A 25,296-nucleotide genomic window follows, 5' to 3' on the forward strand; every position below is an offset into this window, starting at 1 on the left:
ATCCACGAACCACGAGTCCAACACACGTTTCGTCTTCCAGATGTCGTCGATGCGGACCACAAGATGCATCCGCTTCTGGACTACCTCCCAAACTCCATGCCGACACTGGAGACAACGCCATTGCAACAGCGGAGCCCGAGGACACAGGTCCACCGTGCGGATGCTGCTGCCGCCACAAAATCCTTGCTTGAACAGACTGGTTTTCAAATTCATCCCCAACCACAGAACCGATGGCCTCGTCAGGAAAGGATCCGAAGAATCTTTATTCAGCACCATCATCATCGCCGCCGAAGCAAAGATGATGAACAACCTAAAAACCTAGACTACGAAGAAGTAGAAACGATTCACACACGTGGATCCGGTGACCCGCCTCACCACCGACGACCGAACTCACTGGCGGAGGGGAGCTACCGGAGAACAAGAACGTATGCTCGTACTCGCCTTTGGCACCTGCAGTGAAAAAGTTTTTTGCGCCTTTAAGTCAGAACAAAGGACGGCCTACGGTATGAGCACAAATACTCCTATCCTAGGTTGTACCTTTATTAGATTTAGGTAACAGAAAGTCCCAGATCCAGAGACGACATACGGTATGATCGCTACTACATTACCGACTGGTAAACCCGTTAGTTTTGATCAAAATTTAAACCAAAGATAAACAGATAGAATTTTAGGGGTTTTAGGCTAAACCGAAGAGATGACAAATGCTACTCTTGCGCTTGCCCCAAGGCTTGTCCTTCAGGTACAATTTAGTCCCAAGCTTCTTCTCTCTGTTTATTGGTCTCCGTGAACAATTTGCTCTAGCCAATTTGGCCGGATACAAAATGTTAGCATAATCAATTCATTCAAAATTTTGTTCTTTTCGTACCTCCATTTTTTAAGAAGGACCGTCCGCATGGATCAATGGATGTCTAGTATTCCCAAAGGTACTTGTTGTTGTTTTATCTAGCGCCACCATAGTGCCATAAAGGAATACATATCGCTTCCTCTTGATTTATTAACTGATCTCATTTTATAAATGTGACATTCACTTGGGTATCACATATCTCACTCCGGTATAATATCTTCGTGTCGAATTCTTGTAGAAGAATGTCCCATCGGATCCATCTTTTTTTTTTTGCGCTGTCCCATGGGATCCATCTTGGTTTTGTATCTTTCTTTGCCAATACTTTACTGCCAGACGACCCGTATAGGCAATAACTTTTGTCTCTAATATAAGGCCTGGACTTTTCACAAGCAATATCACGACATATAATTCTCTATCATTTTTAGCATAATTCCTTTGTGCTTCATTCAAAGTGTCGTATAATAAATAACTAGGATAATACCCGTGCGTTGGTACGGGCAACATTTAGCAATTTCATCGGCGAATCAGTGAAGTATGAATTTATATCATAGTTGAATGTCCATGTATTACTACAAAATACATATTACCGTGATGGCCAAAGGGGTAAGAAAGACAAAAAGTCATGCATAACCAAATATTTCCCAACCAATTGCCAAAAAGTGCTCGTAACTTAGGAATTAAAGAAACCGACATCATGATTGTGAACTTAGTTTCTGAACTCATGCATGATTTAACTTTTAGTTCTAATTATGCTAAGTATAATGGTGTAAATTTTATTACCTCATGAGATCAACATATTCGGAGACATCATACAACTCCGGGTATTTGAAATTTAGACAATCCTAAATGACATACTACTATGCAATCTTCGTATTGCTCAACAAATTCTATATCAATCTTGACTGAAGCCTTACTTTGACTAATGTCTCTGCAAATAGACAAGTATCAAGAGAAATCGGTGTGACTTCTCTGAAACAAACTACACAAAAATAGACACAACACCGCTACCTTGCTTGTTTGAGCCCCACCCCCCGTGAAGCTTCCCTCCTATCTTGGAATCAACAGGAAAAAATAAAATCAAAATCATATATTATCTCACAAAATATGCACCTAACTCAATATGAAGGAAAGTTGAAATGATCCATCACGTCCATACTATTCCATGGAACCATATGGGGATAATGAGTTCAAAAAATTGCTGCCATTGTAGACAATCCATAGGCACAAGCACATGACATGGTATGCTACCCCATCCTTGATGCAAGTATTACTTCCAATAATTCACACTCGATAGGTGGCCGTGTTACTGGCATCGCTCTACTCACAACTCAAGTCGCAATCGTTGTCGCCAAGAGACCTCATAGATCACATCCCGGTTCTCCTCCCCGCCATCGCAGATCAAAATAGTTGAGTGGGCACTCTCGGTTCTCATGACGCCGTCGTCATCATTGTAGCCACAAATAGCACCACCGGCTTGTTGCTCGCCACCGGAGCACATCACGGCAGCATCTTCAGCATGTTATTGGTTGTGGTTGTGGCTGGCCCAGCTCAGAAGGCCACATGCCGCCCTGCCCTTGACTGGGTGGCTCTAATATTAATTACTCAAGAGATGATTGGCGTTTTCAATTTTTCTACATTAAACTACCACAGTCGAAAGGGAAAAAATACAACCTGCCTCATGTTTATTTTGCAGTTTTGCGGGACTGACTCATTTTTACTCGCTGATATACGCATCGATGATATCAAAGGCTTTGACATTGGTTACTATGTTTCGTGTGCTTGTATATGATTCGGGTACATATATATTCAATCATGTTAGAACTTTTTTTTGTGAATCATCTATTTTGTGTTAATTGACTAGATGTACGTGCAACTGATTTTGTTCCTTATATTTTTGTTATGACATTTTTTTGTGAAAAAGATTTGGATCTATTATAAATGTTTAATAGAAGTACATGCACCCTAAATGTAATAAAAAAATACATCAAGGACCAGGACCCTTGAACGGCCACTACCACCGCTCCCCTACCGGAACCGGCCCGACCTTATGATGACATCTAGGAAATCTTCGTGTGCGTGCCCCTAAAGACCATCACTCTAGAGTCGCATTTGTTAGATATAAACCTTTGAAATGTTCGGAAGCGTCCAGCACAGAATCTCGCCATCCCATATGCACAATGAGAAATTCTAACCGCGCCGCCCCATGCAGACGGCAGTATCTACACGGGAGCTCCATCTACTCTGTCATCATGGACGAACTTGAGGAGGATGGAAACACAGAAGACCAGTTCAAACATTAAGCATCGCTATCTGCCCTAGCGCTGCCCCTACAAGGAGAAAAATCCCTAACCTAAGCTACTAGCCGGACTGAGGCATCGAGATCCTCGTCCAAGCCACTGGCTGCCTGAGCGGTAGATAGAGGAAAGACGGATCTACATGCATGCCGATGAAGCCTATGGTTTCTCTAGCAACCGCAGTTGTTAGAGGAAAATAGTCACGGAATGAACGGAAGGTACGTGGGCCTTCAACTTGACGAGGAATTTTAGCAAAGTGTTTTGTTACGATCACTTTTCTACATGTTGTACACGTCCCTTGAAGATAGAATTGGAACAGACCGTTGTACACATCAAATAGTCATGTCACGTATCAATTGCTATGCGTTAATTTATATCCTCTAAAATTTAACCGTTATAATTTTCCTACATAGAAAAACAACCTTTTTGGACAATACTCATTCTTTACCAGAGTTACAAAAATATTCAATCCAACGGTATTCATAAAATGTGGACAGATTTGTATACTACGTCTTACATATTGATAGGAGAAAATAAAGTTCATGTCTCGACCAACTCATTCTTTAACAGCGCCAACCAGCTCAACATAGGCAGATTCCACCCATTTCCAACGTGTGCATTTCCTCCGAAGATTGACTTGCGTTTTTCATTTGCATGCATGGAAAACAAATTCGACCGTTGATCCATTTTAAGAAAGTAATAGACGAGACAAACCATCTACGAAAGGAAGCAATTATAAATGTGAGCACCAATCATCATTTATGTTTTCTTCTATATATGTAGCTCACAGTCATTTGACCCCACCATATATTATGTAAACATTGCCTATGTGCTTTTTTCACACCCTCGAAAGAAATTTCAATTGTTGTCGTAACAAGCTATTTCTTATGTTTCACACCCCCTAATGTTGGCTGCAATCTTTAGTTTTTACATTTTTAATGTTTCATCATAGCAACTAAGACGACTCATGACTTCCTAGAGGAATTTCATGCTTCATTCTAATCAGGCTTCCCAAACATATTTTATGTGCTTCTGCAGTTAACAATCATTGCTTTCACACTCCCTGATCCCCCCCCCCCCCAAATTGGTAATACCATTGTTATTCCCATTGAAACATGCAATGCATCCATATTATATTACATATGTTCTTCCTTATATGTAATTTGCTCCATAATTCCATCTGATTTTTTGTTTGTTCATTCTTTCATTGTAAATCATACACTGCCTTTTCTGCTTCCTTGATGCCATTGTTATATCTGACAATGGCACCCAGATGGATCTCCCACACAGCCCAACTCGACAAGGCCCCGGCCCACCTCCCACCAACGGTTGTTTACCATCCACCTGCAATGCCGATGAGGCTTTGTCTTCCTTTCTGGGTGGCCAACTACACCAGTAGCCTAGACCACACATGCCAATTATCTGCCTCTCCTATGTATTTGGGGTAGTACCATAGTTGTGGTACATTTTCCTTCCTTTTCATATTTTCTACAATCACAACTGAAATTTGGGTCACAATACCATGCGCTTCATTAGTTGTCGTTAATATTTGCATCAGGCAAAACTAGTTTACACTTCTTATATTTCCCATAGTTATTTCAGATAGGTAGTTTTATTATTTTTTTCCAAATTCTTGCTAGCAATGCTTCAAATTTTATCAATTCATGTTTCCATGGTTTTGAATGATAATTTCAACTACTACCTAGCCATGCTTGTGTGTATGATTATCTTCTCCTGCATTCTTCCATTACTAACCCGTTTTGATTTATTTTCATGCTTCCAAACATAATAGCATATGTTCATATATTAGCTGACTGGTTTATAATATCTGTTTCAATATGCCTCAAATTGAGATGAGTTATGTTGAGATAGCTCTATTTAGATGATTCTTACATATGCTATGGAGTTTCTAAATTATGCTACATATACTTCTTCTGTGTCCATTGTTTTACTTTCATATATCCTACTTCTGTTCCAAAATTTATTTCCATTATTATCACTGCTACATAATCTCATATGATTTGACATTTGTTTGTTTGGTCTATGTATTTTTCTTCCATAGATTACTTACATAATTTTCATAATGCCAATATACTACACTTTATACATTTTCAGTTCACTAGAAATAACGAAGCAGACCGAGGCTGAATTATGCTGAAGCGAACGGTAAATATGCTAAGAAGCGCAGCGACAGCTGGATCTGACCACACAATGAAGAGGACCTCATGCTAGATGAAGGGAAGTAAGTCTATAGTCTATGGACACGATATGAACTTAAAAATCATTACATCATTATATCACTGTTGTCTTGAAAGAAGTAAATCTTTAGTACATGAAGATGTTGTATGAACGAAGAAAGCATGGAAACAAACTTGTTGTCAGAAGAAAATTATTTTTGCGATGGAAACACTTTTTATAGGGGGTGGAAGCAAAGATTTCTCGTGTTGCAAACATAATAAAAAGACGACGCATGGGGCTCAAAATTTCCTATGTGGAATTCTTGGATGCAAAATTCTGCTATATGGAAACAATGGGCTATTTTGTTAGGGTTAACCTAAATTTGATTGCGATAGAAGCAAATTATCTTGCCATAGGACCCATTTTTATTTTGCGGTGGAATTAATCCAAATAAAATGTTACACCAGACACATGTTTTCACCAGATCATATGAAATTTGATATGCACTGGAAGCAAATTTTACTGGCATCTAAATAACTGTTGAATAAATTTTGTAAAATAAAAAAGCATGAAGTTTTACCAGCATCAGATCGATATTCTGTGTGATTGAAGCAGCAGCAACAAGGACCTCAGCATATACGTGCGTTCCGGAAGCATTTGTGCCGGAAGCAAGCAATAAAGGGTAGTAAAAGCGCTCCATTAGGAAGGAATCTAACAAACAGCGTAGCCTTCCCTTTTATTGATCGAACTTCTTATGCTACTAATCCAATGGTCACCGAGTGTACTGATAGAACCAACATATCAGTAGCTTGATCCTAGTGCCTCCCTTTAGGTGTAGGCTGGCCAAGCTAACTTGATTAGAAAACCTGTGAAGTGCAAAAAAGAAGTACCACAATACTAGATAATGTGTCGCTTCAGAAGATAACCTAGTTGCTAGGTTTCCGCATCAATGTAGATTATCATCTAATTTCGAAGCAAGTCGTCTTCCTTTGGATTGAGACTTGTAACTTGCACGTTTGCATCTCAATAGGGTCATAACTTGAGACAACATACCCTAAAAAGGGGAACTTGAAACAACATGCTTAAAATTCGAATTAATCTTTATGGTGTTTGGCGATGATTTTCTCTTCACAAACGCATCATAGTTCGAACAATTGGAAGAAATTATAAATAAATTAGCATCGTAGATCCATCCTCAAAAAAACAAAAATTGGCTGAACAATTCGATAAATATAAGATGAGGGTTGAGGGGAATTGAGACAGTACTTAATAGTGCTAACCTTGAGAATGAAACGCCGGAGAATTGACATAGTGTACTTTGCAGGATTGGCCGGGCGCGGAGCCGGTGTCACCTGATTTGATCGAACTTCGCAAGCTAGCGGCTGCTGGCGGCGCTAATCGTCTCAGATCATACGTTAATCACCCCAGGGCATTTTTCAGGTAACGGCAAGGATTAGTAGTAGGAGCGGGGGAGAGCGGGGGAGGCTATGACCATGACTGGGCTTTCTTATGGGCCCTTTTGCCAAATATAATCGTAATGACTCCTAGTAGCTATCAAAGAGTTCGTCGATCGTTGGGGGCGGAGGGGGTGTCTCTGCCAGCCACTGAACACCAATCATCCAATCATCGTTTATGTTTTCTTAATTACTTATTTGCTCTGAGATCTATGGAAATACAGAGATCAAACAAACAAAAGATTGGTACTAAATCTTATAGTACATGAATTCATCTTATGGGTACGCAGTTTTGTTTCCCTTGATCGATCTAACAGCATCAAAATCATGGATCTTAGTTTTTCTGGAGGGAAGATGAGCTTTCGAATTTGCAAGGCTACAGGGTACAGCTCGGTGGCTCAAGCCAAGGTGCTCGCCTAGTCGTCGGTCTCCTCGTCGGTGCCGTCCAGCGGCTGCGCGGTACTGATGGACGACTCCCACTGCCCCAGAAAGTCTATCTCGGTCGGGGGGTCTCCTCCACTGCGGTACTCCTTCCAAAACTCAGAGTTGGGTGTAAGCCGACGCACCGTGCTACGGGCGCCGCCATGCACAGCTGGAGCCGCCGCAGGTGGTGGTTGCACCACGGCAAGCGGCTCGACAAGAACCGGCAGCGCTATGGGCGGGACTGCAGCGACAGGTCTTGGTGCCGCAGCTGGGAGCGGCACCACGGGCGGATGCCGGCGCGGCATAGGGTTTGCCGTCCCAACTAGGGTCCGTGGCGCTCCAGGCTTCGCCCTGGTGTTGTGCCACAATATGTGGAGAGCAAGGGAGCGAGCCGATATACACTGCGTGCCGCAATGTGGGCAGACGTGCGTTGCCAGGAGAATCGTTGGTGGCCGTGGCGGCAGCCCTCTGTTTGGTGCGCCGCCGTTCCAGTTCCGAGCCATCGGGCCGGCTGAATTTGAGTGCAGAGGGGGTTCACGAAGAGATGGTTGGCAAAAATGGGCTGGGCAGTGTTTATATAGGATGCGGCTGGACCTCCCAACAGTCAAAACAACATTGTGACGCATCATCGATCTAGATGCACATACTAGCTTCCCGGCCGTTTTACATCATGCATGAACACTCGTCAAAGGAACAGTGATATGTTCCAGCAAAAAAAAACCAGTGATATATAGGACCCATGGCCACCAATTTTAAATTTTAATTTCTAATTTCTTTCAAGTGCCCATGATTCTGGTTTTCAATTTTGTTTGGCCAAGTGACCAGATGTTTCTTCTGAATTTATTAATAGACCAAGTGCCCAAGAAACTTTTACAAAATTTTAATTTATCACACAAATATGCCTATACCTATATCTATATCTATATATGTACCAATATTAAAAGACCAAAAGGCGCATCAAATTAATTTTGGCCATTAAACCATATATCAATCCAATGGCCTACCTTACTTCAATGGTGAGCCCTCAACATGTTTAATGTGCAATGAAAATCATACCATTTTTGCAAAAAATAACTTCATATGAAATATCAACTTTTGTGTTAATTTTATAATTAATACGTAATTGATATCCTACCTAATATCAATATGCATTAAATTTTCTTCCTAATATTAACATGCATTGCACATACACATTACTCTTTACTATTTATTAGTTAGTATCTAAAAATACCCATGGGGTAGATCCAAGTAATGTCGGCCATCAAGCCAGGTCAATCCAACGACCTAGATTGCTTCAATGGCGAGGCCTCAATACGTTTGGCGTGAAATTAATACCATACCAAATATCAACATATTTTGTAAATAATATCCTACCTAATATTTTCGTGCAGTTAATATAATGCCTAATATCAACATGCATTGCAGGTAGACAATTACTAGTCACACAAATACGGGACTCATTAAAATATTATGTTATATTTTATGGACCTTGGTCCAACTATATCTTGTACCTCAGCCAAGTTAAAATTCTAACTCTCAAAGGCCCATTTGAGTTGCATGAAAAACGTGTGAGCTCAGTACCGTATGCTAGTAGACAAAGTTTAGTGTTAAGCACAATGTTGAAAGAACTAATTTTCTTGCATGGTAGTTCACTATTTAGGTCCATGTGTATGTGTCAATACTCGACCTCATCTGGACATGTTATTTATTACCAGAGAGTTCTCCCACCACGTGTCAGTTGCACCTCACTAGTGCAGAATTGGGCTATAGGACCGGTTCGTAAGGCCCTTTAGTGTCGGTTCTGCAACCGGTACTAAAGGTTGAGGACTAAAGTGTCGGCGTTCTGAAAACGGGGGTCCCTAGACTTGCCTGCCTGCGGCCCACGGCGTGGCTCTGCGAACTGGCCCGAAAAGCCCATCTTCACCAACAAGCACCCAAGACCCTCACGAGAGGCCAAGCCTCGCGAGGCGAACGACACAAGACCTCCTCGGGAGCGCCCTCACCAGGCTGGCTCGCGAGGGCCGGAGAGTTCAAGGAAAGGTAAACCTCGCGAGGTTTCAATGACGTGAGCCATGACGATCAAGATCAGGCGGGCGCCGATGCGCACAGTGTCCTTGTTTCCTCTTTGGTGCTAAGGAAGTAAGCGCAGGCGCGGAGTACCGAGGCGTCAAGCAAAGGTTCCCATATCAGTGCAACAATACCATGGCCAGCAGGACGACAAGTCAAAGGTCACCGTGGAGCCCAAGGCGGCGTCACCACCAGAGCCTTTTGCAGGCGAAGACTGCTTTTGTCAGGATAAGTTGTACTAGCTGTCCCTTTCAAATTGGCCTTTGTTGGCTTCCTTCTCGCTTAATATTTGGGGAGAGGACCAGGGCCTCTATAAATAGGACTAGCCACCACCGTAGCTAGGGAGGAGATCCGAACAACCATAAGTTTGCCAAGCACAAGAACACCTCTCCTCAGGAGGCTGTTTTTTCCCCTTGTACTGTTCATCCCTAGCCCAAGAGGCAATCCACCACCACCACACGAGAGTAGGGTATTACGCCACAACGGTGGCCCGAACCGGTATAAATCTTGTGTCCTTTGTGTTGCGCATTCGTCGAGTTAGCCCTTGAGATCTTTGCGAAGCTAGGACGTGGATCGGTAGGGGGAGATCTTCGCGCGCACCCAGTGTTCCAACCTTGAGGGTTTTTGCCGGAACTCGAGATCCGACATTTGGCGCGCCAGGTAGGGGTGCGCTGAAGCTTCCCTTTCATCGCTCTGCGTCCCGTTGCTCCATCGACTCCATGGCGGACGCTCGCCGCGCTCGCGCTGAGCGCCGGGCTGCCCTCGCCGCCCGCATTGCTCAGACAGCTCCCGTCGGCGGGCCACCCTGTCATTCTCCGCCGCCTGCCGCCAATGCCTCCACCGTCCCAGCGGGGAACGAGCAGCAAGCATCCTCGCTGCACCCCTCGGTGCGGCGGGACGGCCGCACTGCCACTCCATCGCTGACCCCGGCCGGTTCGTCATCCCACGCTCGTCGCGCTCCCATGGATGCACATGACACTCTGTGCATGGCGCGAGAGCTCCTGCGCTACCACCCCGTCGACGACCTCTACGAGGACTGGCTCGACCGCATCGCCGAGCTTGTCAGCGTCACAGGGGGCTCCCCTGTGCCATCCCTCTCGCTGCCTCACCCTCCGCCAGCAGCGGGCAGCGTGGCCCATGGAGTGCCTCCACGACCTCTGCCCCAAGACGGAGTCTTGGCGCCCGGCCAGGCGCGCGGCCCCACGGCGCGACTTGTCGCGTCCGGCGCCCGAGCAAGAAGAAAGAAGCTGCCAAGAAGTCCCTCGGCCGCGAAAAAACGCCCCCGCGCTCCCTGCGCCACCACGGCAAGACTTCGTGCCGCCTGCGGCAGCGGTGCGCGAACCCCATCAAGGACAAGTTCTCCACCAGCGCAGAGTCCTGGTGACCACCGCAGGCTGCCGCGCCTTCACCCTTGAGCCGCGTAGTGTCGCTTGGCCAGGCAAGTTCAAGCCGGATCTGCCTCCTCGCTATGACAGCACCCCGACCCCGCGGAGTTCCTGTAGCTCTACGAGCTGAGCATTGACGCGGCCAACGGCGACGAGAAAGTCATGGCGAACTGGTTCCCCATGGCTCTCAAGGATGGTGCCCGCTCCTGGCTCCTAAACCTGCCTCCAGGCTCGATCTCCTCCTGGAACGAGATGCGCGACCGTTTCGTTGCCAAATTCCACTACAAAAAACGTGCTAATCCATGACGGATTTCTCATGACAGTTGCACAAACTATCATCGATGGCCCGGTACAGCCTGCCAAGCCCGCTAAAGCCCGTCTAGCGACTCCCGTATAAAACCTAACCCTAATACCTTGTTCCTCGGCCCGTGGCTAGACCCTCCTCCCGATTCCCCATCGTCTCCCACGCATCGCCGCCACCCACCATCCGTTCGCCTCCGTCCTCTTGCAGCTCGCCGCCAGCCCTCCCCCTTCCCTCCTCCTACCTCGCAACTCCGGCAGCTTCCAGATCCGCCAGACCCCCACCCAACCATCCCTCCAGCAACCCATCTGTCTCTCCCTCATGCGACCACTCGCGTCGCGACTAACGTCCGCCGATTCCGGCGACGTCGGCCACCACGTAACACACTCACGACCTGGTCTCCGACCTCTCCGTCCTCCAGACCGGCTGGATCCGCCGATCCCGGTCTCCGGTGCTCGCCCGCGGGCTCTATCCCATGGCTAGGGTTTGGCTGCGGCGTCACGTCCATCGACGGCGTGTCTCCGGCGGCTCCTCTCCGTCGCACACCGCAGCCCCTCGCGCCCTCTCTGCCTTATGGATGGCGCCCCATAGCTCGGTACGCGCGCGCGCATTGGGCTCGACGGTAGAGACCCCCGACCTCCTCTTCCGCGTCTGCGGCACAGCCGTGCATCCTGTGACGACCCCCTCTACTGCGCGACGGCGGTGGCTGACCTGCACTGCCACAGCTGCATCATCTACAAGCCTCTTTGGTGAGCTGCGTCCCTACTCTTCTCAGAGCCCGTTACAGGTCCATACTCTAACTCTGTTACATTTAGATTACTACTTGTATGCGCCTGAATAATGGACTAAATTTGCTGGTAAGAATTCTCGTTTTTCTTGTAAGACTTGTTGCAACTCTAGTTGGTTCTATTATGTGTTGGATAGTGTGGGAAACCTGTTAATCTGATGGCCTGCATGCTGTTTCATAGGTGCTTTTTGCATTACCATTAGAAGCTAGCCACTTGAGAAGGTTTGCTAATTTTTTCACAAATTCTGAATTAGTTATAACTGAACAATATTGTGGTAGAATTTTGAAATAAGACTCTGCATTATCAACAATAGAATCTGTTTGGTGCAACGGACTACATGTGCAAGCATACTGATTCTTATGATACTGTTAGATGCTTGCATTCTTGTGCAGCGATTTTAATATATGAAAGTAAAATAAGATCAATGGAATGGATTGTAGTAAAAGTATATGCATCTTACACCCAATTCAGTGCAGAGGACGAGCTGGCCTGGTCTCCTTAGCTAGTTATATTGTGCACCTTCTCCTTTCCTTGATATGCTCTTAATCGTCAGTGTATTTCTTCTTCCTTGTTTTTATCTTCTGAATTAGATGCAAGTACTGCCGCTTGTTCCTCCTCCTCTACAACCAGTGTGTGTACTAACAAAGCTAAGGAAAGATGGATTCGTCTGACAGAATGGAAGAAATAAAATGAATAGATGAACCTGCCATAAGTATGCTAGTCTGAAGGGTCGATAACTCAAATCTGTTTTTGAATTCGGTTGTTTTATCCGTTTGTGGTTCTCAATGTATTAAATGAATCAATATATAAAATCAACAAATGTTAAATATTTCAGTTTTATCATGTTCTTTTAACCTCATTGATACCTTCCTGTGTGTTTAGTGTCAAAGCATGTGCTGTCAGTGGCAGCAAATGTTCAGTTTAGCTACTGCCTGCTGGACCTGTAGAGGTTTATATTGTGATGACAACAAAAGGTATTTCATTTTAGTTGGCACATTTCAAGGACTAGTAATTTGGTGTCTGATATATGTGTTTTAGTCTTACCAATGCAAAGATGAAAAATATGTTCCTTTTATTATTATCCAAAGGGTGGTCAGTGTTGCACAACTTCAGGTTTCTAATGCTAGTTCATTAATTCCAAGTAATAAATAGATAGTTGTTACTTTATGCATGACAAACCTCAGGTACATCATGAAGAAACGGAAAGTAGTGTGCGTCTACCCATTGTACATTGCTCCTCCTTAGTTCAGTTAGTATGCAATTGAATTAGTTCTTTAAGAATTTAGTTAGTCAATTTAGACATTTGGGAAGGCATAGTTCTTTAAGAATTTGGTTCAATTGAGACAACATTTGCATTTCAGTAATAATGAAATGAAACCGCATATCCAATTGTCACACTAATATCTTTGCTTTGCACATTATAGTCAGTACATCTTCCACCTGATCGACGCCAATGACACCGTCCTCGAGCAGAACAGGGTGAGCTTGATACCCTTCCATTCTTGATGTGAATTATTCAGGTTGTAGATTTGAGCTGTTCAAGGTGTGGACTGTTGTGAGTTGTTCAAGGTGTGGACTGTTGTGTGGTTCTAGTGAAATTATAACTGTACAGATATTTTTGTGTGCATAAAATCTGCATTGGACAATGTCCCTGATATCATGCATTGTATCGACACTCTACTAGACCTGCTATCTCTTGGTGTTCATGGGTTCCGATTCTACTTGTATCTTAACAACCATTATTAATTGCTTTTGCCATGTAATAAAATAACTTGTAGTTCTTGTGCAAGCCGATGAAAGTTTGCTACGCATGCACAAGTCTTCCAGTTCTTACTCCTATCACCTTGTTTACAAATGTATTGGTTCATTTCATGATTGTTTCCTGTTATAAATAATAGTACTCTCAATGCTGATCAAGTGGTAAACCCCTAGCCCTGAGCATATAGAATCGTTATGAACAGAAGTAACATGGATAATAGACTAGGTTTTCTACCCATCCTTGAATATAAGCGAAGCATGATCAATTCAAGCCGCGCTTTCCTAACTATTAGTTCACTGTTTATCAAGCATTTTCTTGTTTCATAGTTCACTACAGTACAGATTTACAAGTACACATCTTACTACTCCAGAAAAACTAAGTACTTGTACAGGCACGCACAGCTTCCTCTCACAAAAAACAAACTAAGTGCCTGTCTCTCCCACTTTTGTTCTCATTTCCTTTAGAGTACAGAAATGTTTGATCCTGATAAACTAAATACCTGTACAGGCGCACTGCTTCCTCTCAGAAAATAAACTAAGTACCTCTCTCTATCACGTTTGTTTGCTTCTTTGAGAAATCTGTTTGCTAGGCCACAAAATAGACAGCTCCTTGTTAGCCCATGCACTTACTATCTATTCGGTCGAGAACCGATGACCTGACCAACCGCTGCTGCTATTGTTCTTTTAGTTCTGTGGTGTATGTTTGTTACTTGTTACTTGTAGGCAAAGTTATATTGTACTTTCGTTTGACACACTTTTCTTTGGACTAAATTTTTGAACTTGCAACTGGTCTGATTGTTTTCATGTGCGTTGCCCAAATTTAAGTGGTACCATAATATAGTAGTGGTGTTTCCATGGATGATTGCTTGGAAAATCAACTAATGTTATTACTCTTTGGATTAATTTGGGAGCTTGCTTTTATAACTTATGGCACCCAATGTACCGTAATATATGTAGCTGCAGTAGATGAACTTCAGCTACTCCAGCTGACATATATTATGGTACAGAGGGAGTATAATTTTTAGTTTGTTTTGATTCTATGCAGGTCTGGTGGTTAATCTGTGTTAGTGGAGATTGAAGGTTTTTAGCAGGATCTACTTGGGCCCGGATAGCTGCCTTGAATCAGCTAGTAGTGCATTTTCTTTGGAGTCATGTTACTCAATTCTTTTTTAAAGATGCTTATAGAGCTTTCTAGATATGCTTGTGATGTTTTGATATTAAGCTTTGTTTTTCTACACAGACTAGATTGTTGGAACTCTGTATTGTCATGTAAACAATTTCTATTTTTGAATGAATAAAAATTGGTTGTCCTGTTGTGAATTGCGTTTCATTGTGATAACAGGCTGTACAAAAGTGGCGCTAGGTAGGCTAATGGGAAGGACAAAGATAAACAACTAATTGGTTGGACCATCCACCAAAATTATTGGGCCAAATCGCTAATTGGGCTGGTTACAACATGGGCTGTTAGCCTCCACGTCAGATCCACGTAGACAACTTGTTAGGTCCACGTTGCATCCATATCATGTAAATCGGTGACGGTTTGTTCCGTCACAGCCTAGTTTGGGCTTGGCGGGCTTGGGGAAGATCCATGACGGCTAAGAACCGTCATGGAAGGCATGGTGTCAAATTATGACGCGATATACATGACGGATTTTAAGTCTGTCATGGACATGGATGCATGACAGATTTTGGCTGATCTGTGACGGACTAGTACCGTCATGTATTAACAAGTTTCTTGTAGTGTTCCAGGCCACTCGCGACTGCCCACCGGCTGCGGTGACCTACGCCGCGTCAAGCAACAACTTGGAGAGACCCTCCATAAGTACATCCAGCACTTCAAAAATGTTCGCCTCAAGATCCCCAAGGTGACAGATGAGGCCATCATATCCGGGTTCTCCGATGGTGTCCGCGACGTCAAGATGAAGGAGGAGCTGTGCACGTCTCTGGAGCAGTTCAACCTGGCGACCAAGTGCGCAAGAGCTGAGGAGGGGCGCCTCTCCCTTCTCGAGCTCCCGGTTGCGGGCCCGGAGGATAAGAAAGCCAAGGCCAAAGACGTGAAGCGCAAGGGAGCAGCCGTGCTCGCGGCGGAGCCGGACACAAAGCGCAGCAGGGACCAGCCTGAGTCATCCAAGAGCAGCCGACCGTTCTGCGCCTTCCATAACCTGCATAGCCACAACACCAGCGACTGTCAAGAGCTGAGAACCATTCGAGAAGGATGCTTCGGTCGACTCCCCGAGCGCAACGACTGGGGATACGACCGAGGAGGAGGACGTGGTGGCGGACGCTGGGATGACCGTGGCCCGCGGCAGGAGTGGCGCGACTGGCCTCGTGAGGACCGCTGGCAGGATCAGTCTCACGAGGGCGCCTGGAGGGATCAGCCTCGTGAAGATCGTCCTCAGGGCAACATCGGTCTCCCTCCACTACCGCCACCACCAAGAAGGAATGATGACCACCATCAGGACGAGGTGGTTGGGGGCTTCCTGGAGCCGCGTGCCATCGCCTGCATCTTGGGCGGAGCTCAAGCCCCAGCCTCACAGCGTATCTTCAAACAGTTCGCTCGTGAAGTGAATGCAGTGCTCCCCAAGCTCGAGGCCACCCGCCCGCTCAAGTGGTCCAAGTGCGCCATCACGTTCAGCTCGGCAGATCAGCTCAAGCGCGCGGCTACCGCCGGCGCCCTCCTGATGATCTGTTCACCAGTCATTAGCAACGTGCAAGTTACCAAGACTCTCATCGATGGCGGCGTAGGGCTCAACGTCCTGTCCGTCGACACATATGAACGGAAATGTTTTTCTGAGATTCACCATGTGGGATGTACATACGAATGGAAACGATTGGGTTTCGATGCCTCGCTCGATCACACACGAGCTCATTTTGCCCCAACCTGTATGCTAGGAGGGCCTATCCCCTATGGTTTCTGGGTCGTGTGGGAAGGAACCCCCTATCGCTCACACTCACTTGGTGACGGTTCCAAATGCCGTGGCGGAAAGGGGTTAAAAACCGTGTGTATAGCACTGATGCATACCAGTGTGTGGTGAATGCCCTAGGCAAAGATGCAAAAGTTTCAAAACTTTGATGGAGTCAAATGATGTTGGAATTATTTTTGTGATAAGGGGATGTCAAGAGCTTCAAAACGATCTAAAGAACATCAAAATCCGAGTCAGGATGAATTAGTTATGGCCGAAACAAAATTCAGCCGAAGTTGATATCTACAGGTGTCGGAAGTCCAAGATTTCAGCTCTGGATCAGGGGGGTGTCCGGATTTCCGGTATGTATTGATCGTCTGGTCATTCCTGTGGCTCCGGACATCCGAGAAAACGTCGGTCGCCCGGTGAGTCAGGGTCAACTCAAGATCCCAGATTTGGGACGCGATTTTGGGGCCAAAATTGATGAGATTTCATGGATGAAAGACGGGGAAACTTGTGGAGATGCTAGATCCACTCGAAACACAACGAATCCATGGATCAAATTCAACAAAACATCATCAACCAACAAATCAAAAAAAAATTGGGGCTATTTTTGGCGGGGATTTTTGAAATTTAGGACGAAATCAATCAAAAAAGGCTAGAAAACGGTGGGGAAGACTCCAAATTCGTGATCAACGTGGCTCATGATACCAAGATGATGTAGGGTGGAACCCTAGGGGGCGATCTTTCACGAAATGGAGGGGATCCCACGAAGAACACGAGGGAAAAAGAGAGGAATCACTCAAATCAATGAGAAACAATCACACATGTGCTAGATCCATGAACACAAAGAGAGATACACAATCCAAAGTCAACAAAAGACGATTCAAACAGTAACTAGTTCATCTCCATGAGGAGGCCTTGAATCCGCGAGGAATATTCCCGTGAGGGGTCTTGAATCCAAGCATGGATCTTCTCCGTAGAGGCCGCGATCTCTCGGTGGAGGAGAACCACAAGGATGAGCAAAGCTCTATCTCTAAAATGTGCTAAACCTATGGTAACCCTAGAAAGGAGGGGCAGGTGGTCTATTTATAGTCTAAGCCACAAAGGGGTAAGTGGGAGAGGGATACAAGGGCAAAGACCCTTCTATGCACATGCAGTGTCGGACGTCTCGTGGTTACCGGATGTCCGGTCGCTCGCGGAGGTCCGGTCGTCCGAAGGGTGTCGGACTTCTGACGTCTCTTCTCTGGATAGGTGGCTTCGGATGTCCGGTGGCTGGGACTTGTCGGACGTCCAGTGACCGTCGGTCGTCCGGCCGCTGTAGCGCTCGTCAGCTGTAGTTCTTCTAGCCATCTGGGATGCATCAGTTACCGGATGTCCGATGGCATCCGGACGTCAGGTGGCTGTAACTTGCAGTAGCTCTGTTTCTTCCATCTTCGCTTCCATGCTTCCCTCACGGATGGTGTAGTCGTTTCGTTGCGCTCGCACTCCTCCTCATCCCCCATGAAGCTCCAACAATACCTATGCATGCACATGAGTGAAGTGTCAAGTAGTATGCCATCCTTGAAGGGGTCAAGTGAGCACGTGTAATGGGGATGATTCACCTTTATGTGTGTGAAGTAGATGTCACACGTGTCGCTTGCCAAACAGACTCTTGACATGCTGTTGTCCGTAGGATGCTCCGCATCATCATGTGTCTAATATGGTTTCAAGAATATCGTAATAAAACATTCAGGAGAGGTTACCTGGTACTCATCGGATTTGAGTGTGTTCCATCGATTAAAAGAACATGATGGTCCACTTTTATAGTAACTAAAACAAACTAAAACCTTAACTGGAATATAACTACGCAAGGCGACAAAGGAAGATACAAGGGATACAAAATCTCCTCAAGCTTAACATGGAAAGCAAATGAAATTCATTTAGTCCCGTTTTTGTCAGTACCGGGGTTCTTTAGAAGTGCATGCAATGGAATGTTGGCGAGTATGCCGAGAAGAAGCTCGTTGATCCTCTCCAAGTTTGTGATGTGGAGCTTGTGCACGCTAACTATCTCCTAAAAGTTCACGATGATCCTCACGCTGGTGGCCAAAGCCTTGTTGGTCTTCCCATCAATCTCATCCTCCCCCTCCTTGGATAGGTGACCGTAGTGAAGTTCCTATCTCCTTTCGATGCAAATTTTGACAGATTCGTCTTAACCGTGGTGATTGTTGTGGTGTTGGGTTATCCCAGGGATCTCGTTCTTCCATTGAACCGTCTATGGATGTTCATATGGGTCGGGGTTTGTGCCCTGGACCGTCGGATTGCTCGCCGCCGGTGACCTTTCCCCCTTCCAGTTCATCGGAGGTCTTGTTTGGGTTTGAGTTTGGGGGGCCACTCAGCGAGTCCCTCCAAAGGCCCACCTCCAGTGTCTGGTGGCCTGTGGCTAGACCTCTCCTTCCTATCAAGTGTGTCTCGTCGAAAACGGATTTTCCAAAGATGCCTTCAACACCCCTTGACACCGATGAGGTGGTGGCTAGATTTTTTGGGTAGCTGTGGGCTTCACTCGCAAAAAACCACCTCCTCCGGCCACTCTTGCTTGGCTCCGAAAAGATCATGCCGATCCGGATGCTTCTCCCCCTCTAATCCATTCCCAATTACCAGGCTTCGTCCATTCGACCCTGCTCCTATCTCCCTCAAAATCGTCCGAGAAGGGATCGGGACCGGATCTTGGTCCTTTACTGAGGTGGTTGCTATGTCGACAAAGCACCCCAGCAGGGGCCGAGCAAGCAGTTGGTGCTGCTGCCGTGCAAGAACTCCAGAAATTGCCAACAAAACGGGGCGAGTGAGCGCCTCCCTTCTGCTACCTCCAATCTGGCAGGGGCGGCGGGAGGCACTCCCAAGATTGCTCCGCTGCGCCAGCAACCTCCGACTGCAGTTGGTCCTCCACCTCCTACACAAGCTCCCCCAGTGCAAATTCCTGATGGAAGGTATAAAGACATGGTATGATTCACTTGTAGGGGACCTGGACACTACGTGGGCAACTGTATCGAGGCAAAAATTTGCTTCATCTATGGGCTGGAAGGGCACAACGTCAACAATTATGCGGCTTGGGCTCAACCTCATCCTATGGCTACTTTCTTTGGTAGTTCTGCACTTGGCCTAGGTTTCTACCATATTGATGCCCCCGTTGGTCGAGAAGCTAATTGGCTCAACTTCAAGAATTGCGGTCTGGTCCGATTGGTAAAAGGTGAGTCACTGAAGCAGAGTTGCATAAAAACCTTTCTGGAATTTTCTGTAAAAACAAACAGTGGCCATGGCAGATTAGAGGTGTTTCAGAAAAGTCTTTCTTGGTCAGATTCCCCCCATGGAAAAATGTGGATGAACTTATTGAATTCCCTGTGTTTGATCTGCCAATTACTTGAGTGTCTGTATCTGTAGAACAGTGGACTGGTGCTATCGATCTGTTCAATGAGCTGGTTGAAGCATTTGTGGGGATTGAAGGACTCTCCCCAAATGGTGCACATGGAAAGTGTTCTCTTGGATTGCCTCATGTTTTGGCATATTGGTTGACGTAGATTGGAATGGTCTGATGAAAAGTTTCTATGACAAGGTGAGGATCAATATTGCATGCATAAATCCAGCAATAAGCCCCTTTGAAAGAATCATGGAGATGAGGAAAAAGCTTTACATCCTGTCATTTACTATATAAGGTTTTGATCAAGTGGGGGCTCATGATCCCAATGACGATGATGGACCTACTAAGATAACAGTCGATGAGGATGAAAAAAATCTAGATGGGGAAAACACTGAAAAGATTTGCTAGGCGCGGAGGGGGAAATTGGTGAACTGGACAGTGTCAACCGAGCTAGTACTTCCAAAAATCCCACTTCCATCAAGAAAACATCGATTGAAGAGCCTCTTTGCTATGACCCTACCTCTCTCCTAGCAGCTTGTTTCCCTCCAGAAGGAAATGAAGATGAAGATAAAACACTAGAGAAGACTGATTGCATGGTTGAGGCATATGCCCCTATTCCATATTGCCGAGGCCATGCGACTGCTGGCGGAGTCTGATGATGAGACTAGTGATGATAGATCTCCTCCTACTATGGTTAGCAAAGGCATGGGTGGGAAAATTTCTCCTATATCACCACAAAAAACATGCTGCTCTCTGGTGTGCTAAGGGACTTTGACAACTGAGGTCCAGTAACCGACAGTGAGGTGGGCGACACAAATACTGAAATAGATACCTTTGCAGAACCAGTTGCAAATGGCTTAAAGTTATACCACACAAAAATACCAGGAAGCACAACACTAAACAATGGGGTCCTGTGATTTCCAACAAACTAAGTACTAGTTTGCAGAAAAGGCAGAACATTATTGAGAAAGCGACGACTTACAAGATGAGGAAAAATCTGGAAATTCCTGAAACTTTCAAAAGTAAGTCATTCACTAACGAGTCTTGCTCTAATTTGGAGGCTTATGCTTCTATTGTTGGTTTAAAAATTGGTAGTTTTGAAGGGGGAAAACACTATCATTACTGATATGATCAGAACAGAAACTGAAAAATGTTTAATGTTTGCTTCTCAAAATCTTGAAGTATCTCTACCTGACGAGCTAGATGATGCCTTTTTTGAAATGGATGGAGTCTATACTCTAGAAAAGAACAGACCAAGCTCTCACATGCCAGGGGCACTGCTGGTCCTTGCGAGAATGTTGGTCTTGTTCATAAAGCTGGGCTATATAGCCCGTCCCACCCGTTTAAGATCACATTATAGGAATCTTTTGGAATGTTATAGGTGTGAGCCAAAAAAGGTAAACTATACTGCCTGTCAGACCTTATTAATAAGTACAAACCGGACTGTATTGGGTTCCAAGAAACAAAAAAAGAGAACATAGTGATTCGTTCCTGAACTCCATGGCTGGTACCATCCCTTATACTTGGCACATGTTACATGCTTTGGGGACCGCTGGTGGTCTTCTAGTAGGAATTAATAGTTGTGTGTTTGATACTGTTGGAGTCCTTTGTAAGAAATATTGCATTGTTATCACCCGCAAGCACAAGGATGATAACTTCTGTTGGCACCTTATGATGGTGTATGGCACAACTTTGTATCTGAAATACATGAGGTGATGGGTGGGCTTTCCCTCCCAGTTCTTTTCGGGGGGGACTTCAATCTAACTAGAGAGGCTAAAGATAAGTCTTCTAGGCTGGTGAACAACTCGTGGGCTTTTCTTTTCAATGATTGGATCAATAAATGGGGCCTTATGGAGACAAAACTTGCAAACATGGTTTATACCTGGTGCAATAGCCAAGACAACCTTGTGTTCGCGACACTCAACAGAGTTTTCTCTTCCATATATTGGGATTGTCATTTTACACTCACTACTTTATGTGCCTTGCCTAGATGGGGAGTGACCATGCCCCCTTACTCCAAGACACCGGGACCGGGAGCAATATTATGAACAAGATTTCTCAGCTTTGGTTGAAAAAGTCCGCTCCACACCTTTGCCTTTTACTTCTGCGATTGATACTTGGAATTTTAAAACCAAACTCTTTAGGCAGAGAGCTAAAGGGTGGAGTATCAATCTAGAGGCTGCTATGAACAAGAAGAAGAAGAATCTACTACAAGAATTTGATATATTAGATGTCTTTTCTGAACAAAACAGACTTTCTAATGAGGATATCCTTAGAATGAAACAAATCAAAGAGGACCTAACTGATATCTGGAAGAAGGAAGAGACTACCATGTAGCAAAGATCTAGTGATAGCAAGATTATGGATGGCGGCAAAACACAACATATTTTCATGCTGTGGCCAACCAGCATAGGAGGAAAAAACATATCTCAGTCCCGAGGGGCCTTGTGGTCCTGTCTACTCCACCAAAGATATGTTGGAAGTAGCAACTGACTTCTACAAAAACCTATTTGGTTTTGAACCAAAACCTAATATTCATCTAGCTGACAACTTCTGGTCAGCCAAGGAAAAATTAACCGATGAGGAGAATGAACTACTAGAGAAACCCTTCTTTGAGGATGAGATAAAAGAAGCTATAATGGAGTCATATGCTAGTGGGGCCCCTTGTCCGGATGGCCTCTCCTTTCTATTTTACCAACATTTTTGGGAGGTTATCAAGGGAGATTTCATGTCTCTAGTTAGAGAATTTGAGAAAGGTACCCTGTATATCGAACATCTTAATTATTCCATCATTACTCTAATCCCCAAAGGAAATGATGCCAGTCACATGAAGAAATTTAGACCAATCTGCGTAAGCAATTACTCTGTTAATTTTTTTAGCAAAGCTATGACCAACAGAGTTTCTCTTATTGGCCATAGACTGCTATCCCCTTGCCAAACTGCCTTTATCAGGGGGCGTTTCATGTTTCATCTTGAAAGCGTGGTGACGGCTCATGAAGCAATTCATGAGGTCCATAAGTCCGGAAAGCCTAGGGTTATCCTCAAGTTAGATTATGAGAAAGCCTACAATAGGGTGAATTGGGAATTTCTAGTGGAGATGTTTACCTCTTGTGGTTTTGGATCCAAATAGATTGGTTCGATATTATCTATTCTACGACAGAGTTGTTTTGCAGTAAAAATCAATGACAAAGTTGGACCCTACTTTGTATGGGGGAAAGGACTGAAGCAGGGAGATCCCTCTTCTCCCATGTTGTTCAACCTAGTAGCGGACATTTTCTCCTGTATGATAGCTAAAACTATCAGGGGCAATATTATTGCTGGGACTATCCCTCATATAATTCCCAACAACTTGATTAGTCTTCAATATGCCGATGACACGATCCTCTTCATGGATACGGATCCTACCTATGCTAAAAACCTAAAATGGCTGCTTGCTTGCTTTAAAAATTTATCGACCATGAAAATTAACTATAACAACTGTGAAATCATCTCTATTAACATGGATGAGTCTGCAACAAAGATCCTCTCCCAGATTTTCTGTTGCAAAGTTGGGGATTTCCCTCTAAAGTGCCTAGGGGTTCTCGTGCACTATTTGAAACTTAAGAGGGAGGATGTCGGTGTCAAAACCGGCGGATCTCGGGTAGGGGGTCCCGAATTGTGCGTCTAGGCCGGATGGTAACAGGAGGCAAGGGACACGAAGTTTTACCCAGGTTCGAGCCCTCTCTATGGAGGTAAAACCCTACGTCCTGCTTGATTAATATTGATGATATGGGTAGTACAAGAGTAGATCTACCACGAGATCGAGGAGGCTAAACCCTAGAAGCTAGCCTATGGTATGATTGTTGATGTGTATGTTGTTCTACGGACTAAAACCCTCCGGTTTATATAGACACCGGAGAGGGTTAGGGTTACACAAAGCCGGTTACAATGGTAGGAGATCTTCATATCCGTATCGCCAAGCTTGCCTTCCACGCCAAGGAAAGTCCCTTCCGGACATGGGACGGAGTCTTCAATCTTGCATCTTCATAGTCCAGGAGTCCGGCTGAAGGTATAGTTCGGCTATCCGAACATCCCCTAATCCAGGACTCCCTCAGTAGCCCCCGAACCAGGCTTCAATGACAATGAGTCCGGCGCAGATTGTCTTCGGCATTGCAAGGCAGGTTCTCCTCCAAATTTTGTGTACCTATTGAATAAAGTGCGGTTTCTTGTAGATGTTTGCGCTCCTTGGCTTCTGCGCCCAATAATGGCCGCTTCGCACGTGTCAAACGAATATGAAAAGTCTGAGTGTTTTTACATTCACACCCCTAGCCATGTAAAGGAGCTGCCCTATTTAAGGGGGTGAGGATTTAGATCCAATCCACACCTTCTCCCCTCCGCGAGTGTTCATCAGAGCGCACCCGACAAAGGTCCATTCCACCATGGCCAGCCGTCGCAACTCCTCCCCTCGCCCTTCCAATCCTAAGCCTGGATATTGGGAGAGATGTTCCATCCCGCATAGCGAGCTAGTGACGCTTCAAACCAAGGGATTTCTCCCCCCGGCTTATATGGTCCCGACTCGAGCCAGTCTTGCTGTCTACAACGGCGGAGAGCAAGCAGAGAATGCCCCTAATCCCTCCAAAGGAGAGCGGGTGTGCCTCGTCCCTTACTTAATAAGGGGGCTCGGATTTCCAATCCATCCATTTCTCCAAGGGCTACTGGAGTTCTACGGCCTCCAGCTACATCATCTCACGCCTGCTTCAGTATTGCATATCGCGGGCTTTGTAGCCCTCTGCGAGCTGTTCTTGGGTGTTGAAGCTCATTTCAGACTGTGGAAGGAGCTATTTTGCCTCGTGCCCCATTCCAAGAAGGGGCCAATGTATCAAGTGGGCGGAGCCGAAGTGTGGCGCATCACCGGGACCGGATATCTGTCCGGAACCCCAAAGAAGGCGTCCGAAGACTGGCCCTCGGAATGGTTTTATATAGAATACGTCCCGTTGCCGGATCCTGTCCAGATCGGCCTCCCTGAATTCAACAGCGCTCCCTTAAAGAAGCGCCTAAGCTGGCGCTCGCGGAGCCCTCAAAGGGAAAGTGACAGGGACATCATTTACCTGATGGGCCGAATAAGATTATTAGCCCATTCTGACTAACCATGATCGGGGTTATGGCCAAATGCATTATGCGGGGGGTGTAGCCGCTTCAGTATAGAAGCCACCCCATGTGGGACTTCAACGGGGAGGACGACACCAACCGCTACGGTCGCAAAGGGCCGGATTCAGCTGCCGCTCTACTAAAGATCTTGTCCACTTTGTATAAGGGAGAAGAGGAGGAATTTCTCCGCGTCAACCCTCAGGGTGGATTCTCCTTGCACAATCCCCCGAGCTAGGTAAGCGGCCGTATTTGCTTGTCCATCCGTTTTGTATTCCCATTGTTAAATATTCAGTCCAGTGACTTTAACGCAGGAACTGCGCCGGGCTGTTAAGGAAATAAGCAGCCCTCCCCCACAACTCGAGGACCTAGGACGGTCCCTC

At 45.5% G+C, this 25,296-nt stretch overlaps 1 long non-coding RNA gene across 1 annotated transcript; it reads left to right on the top strand.

The window, feature by feature from the left end:
* Positions 1-11,082: 11,082 nt before the first annotated feature.
* On the top strand, positions 11,083-14,812 carry LOC125511071 (uncharacterized). The gene is made up of 2 exons (XR_015602912.1): positions 11,083-14,572; positions 14,680-14,812. It is a non-coding gene; the product is annotated as an uncharacterized LOC125511071 (long non-coding RNA).
* The last annotated feature ends 10,484 nt before the right edge of the window (positions 14,813-25,296 follow it).

Source organism: Triticum urartu, chromosome 5A, assembly GCF_056163025.1.
Source record: "Triticum urartu cultivar PI428250 chromosome 5A, HENAU_Tu73, whole genome shotgun sequence".
In the NCBI taxonomy this organism is placed as follows: domain Eukaryota; kingdom Viridiplantae; phylum Streptophyta; class Magnoliopsida; order Poales; family Poaceae; genus Triticum; species Triticum urartu.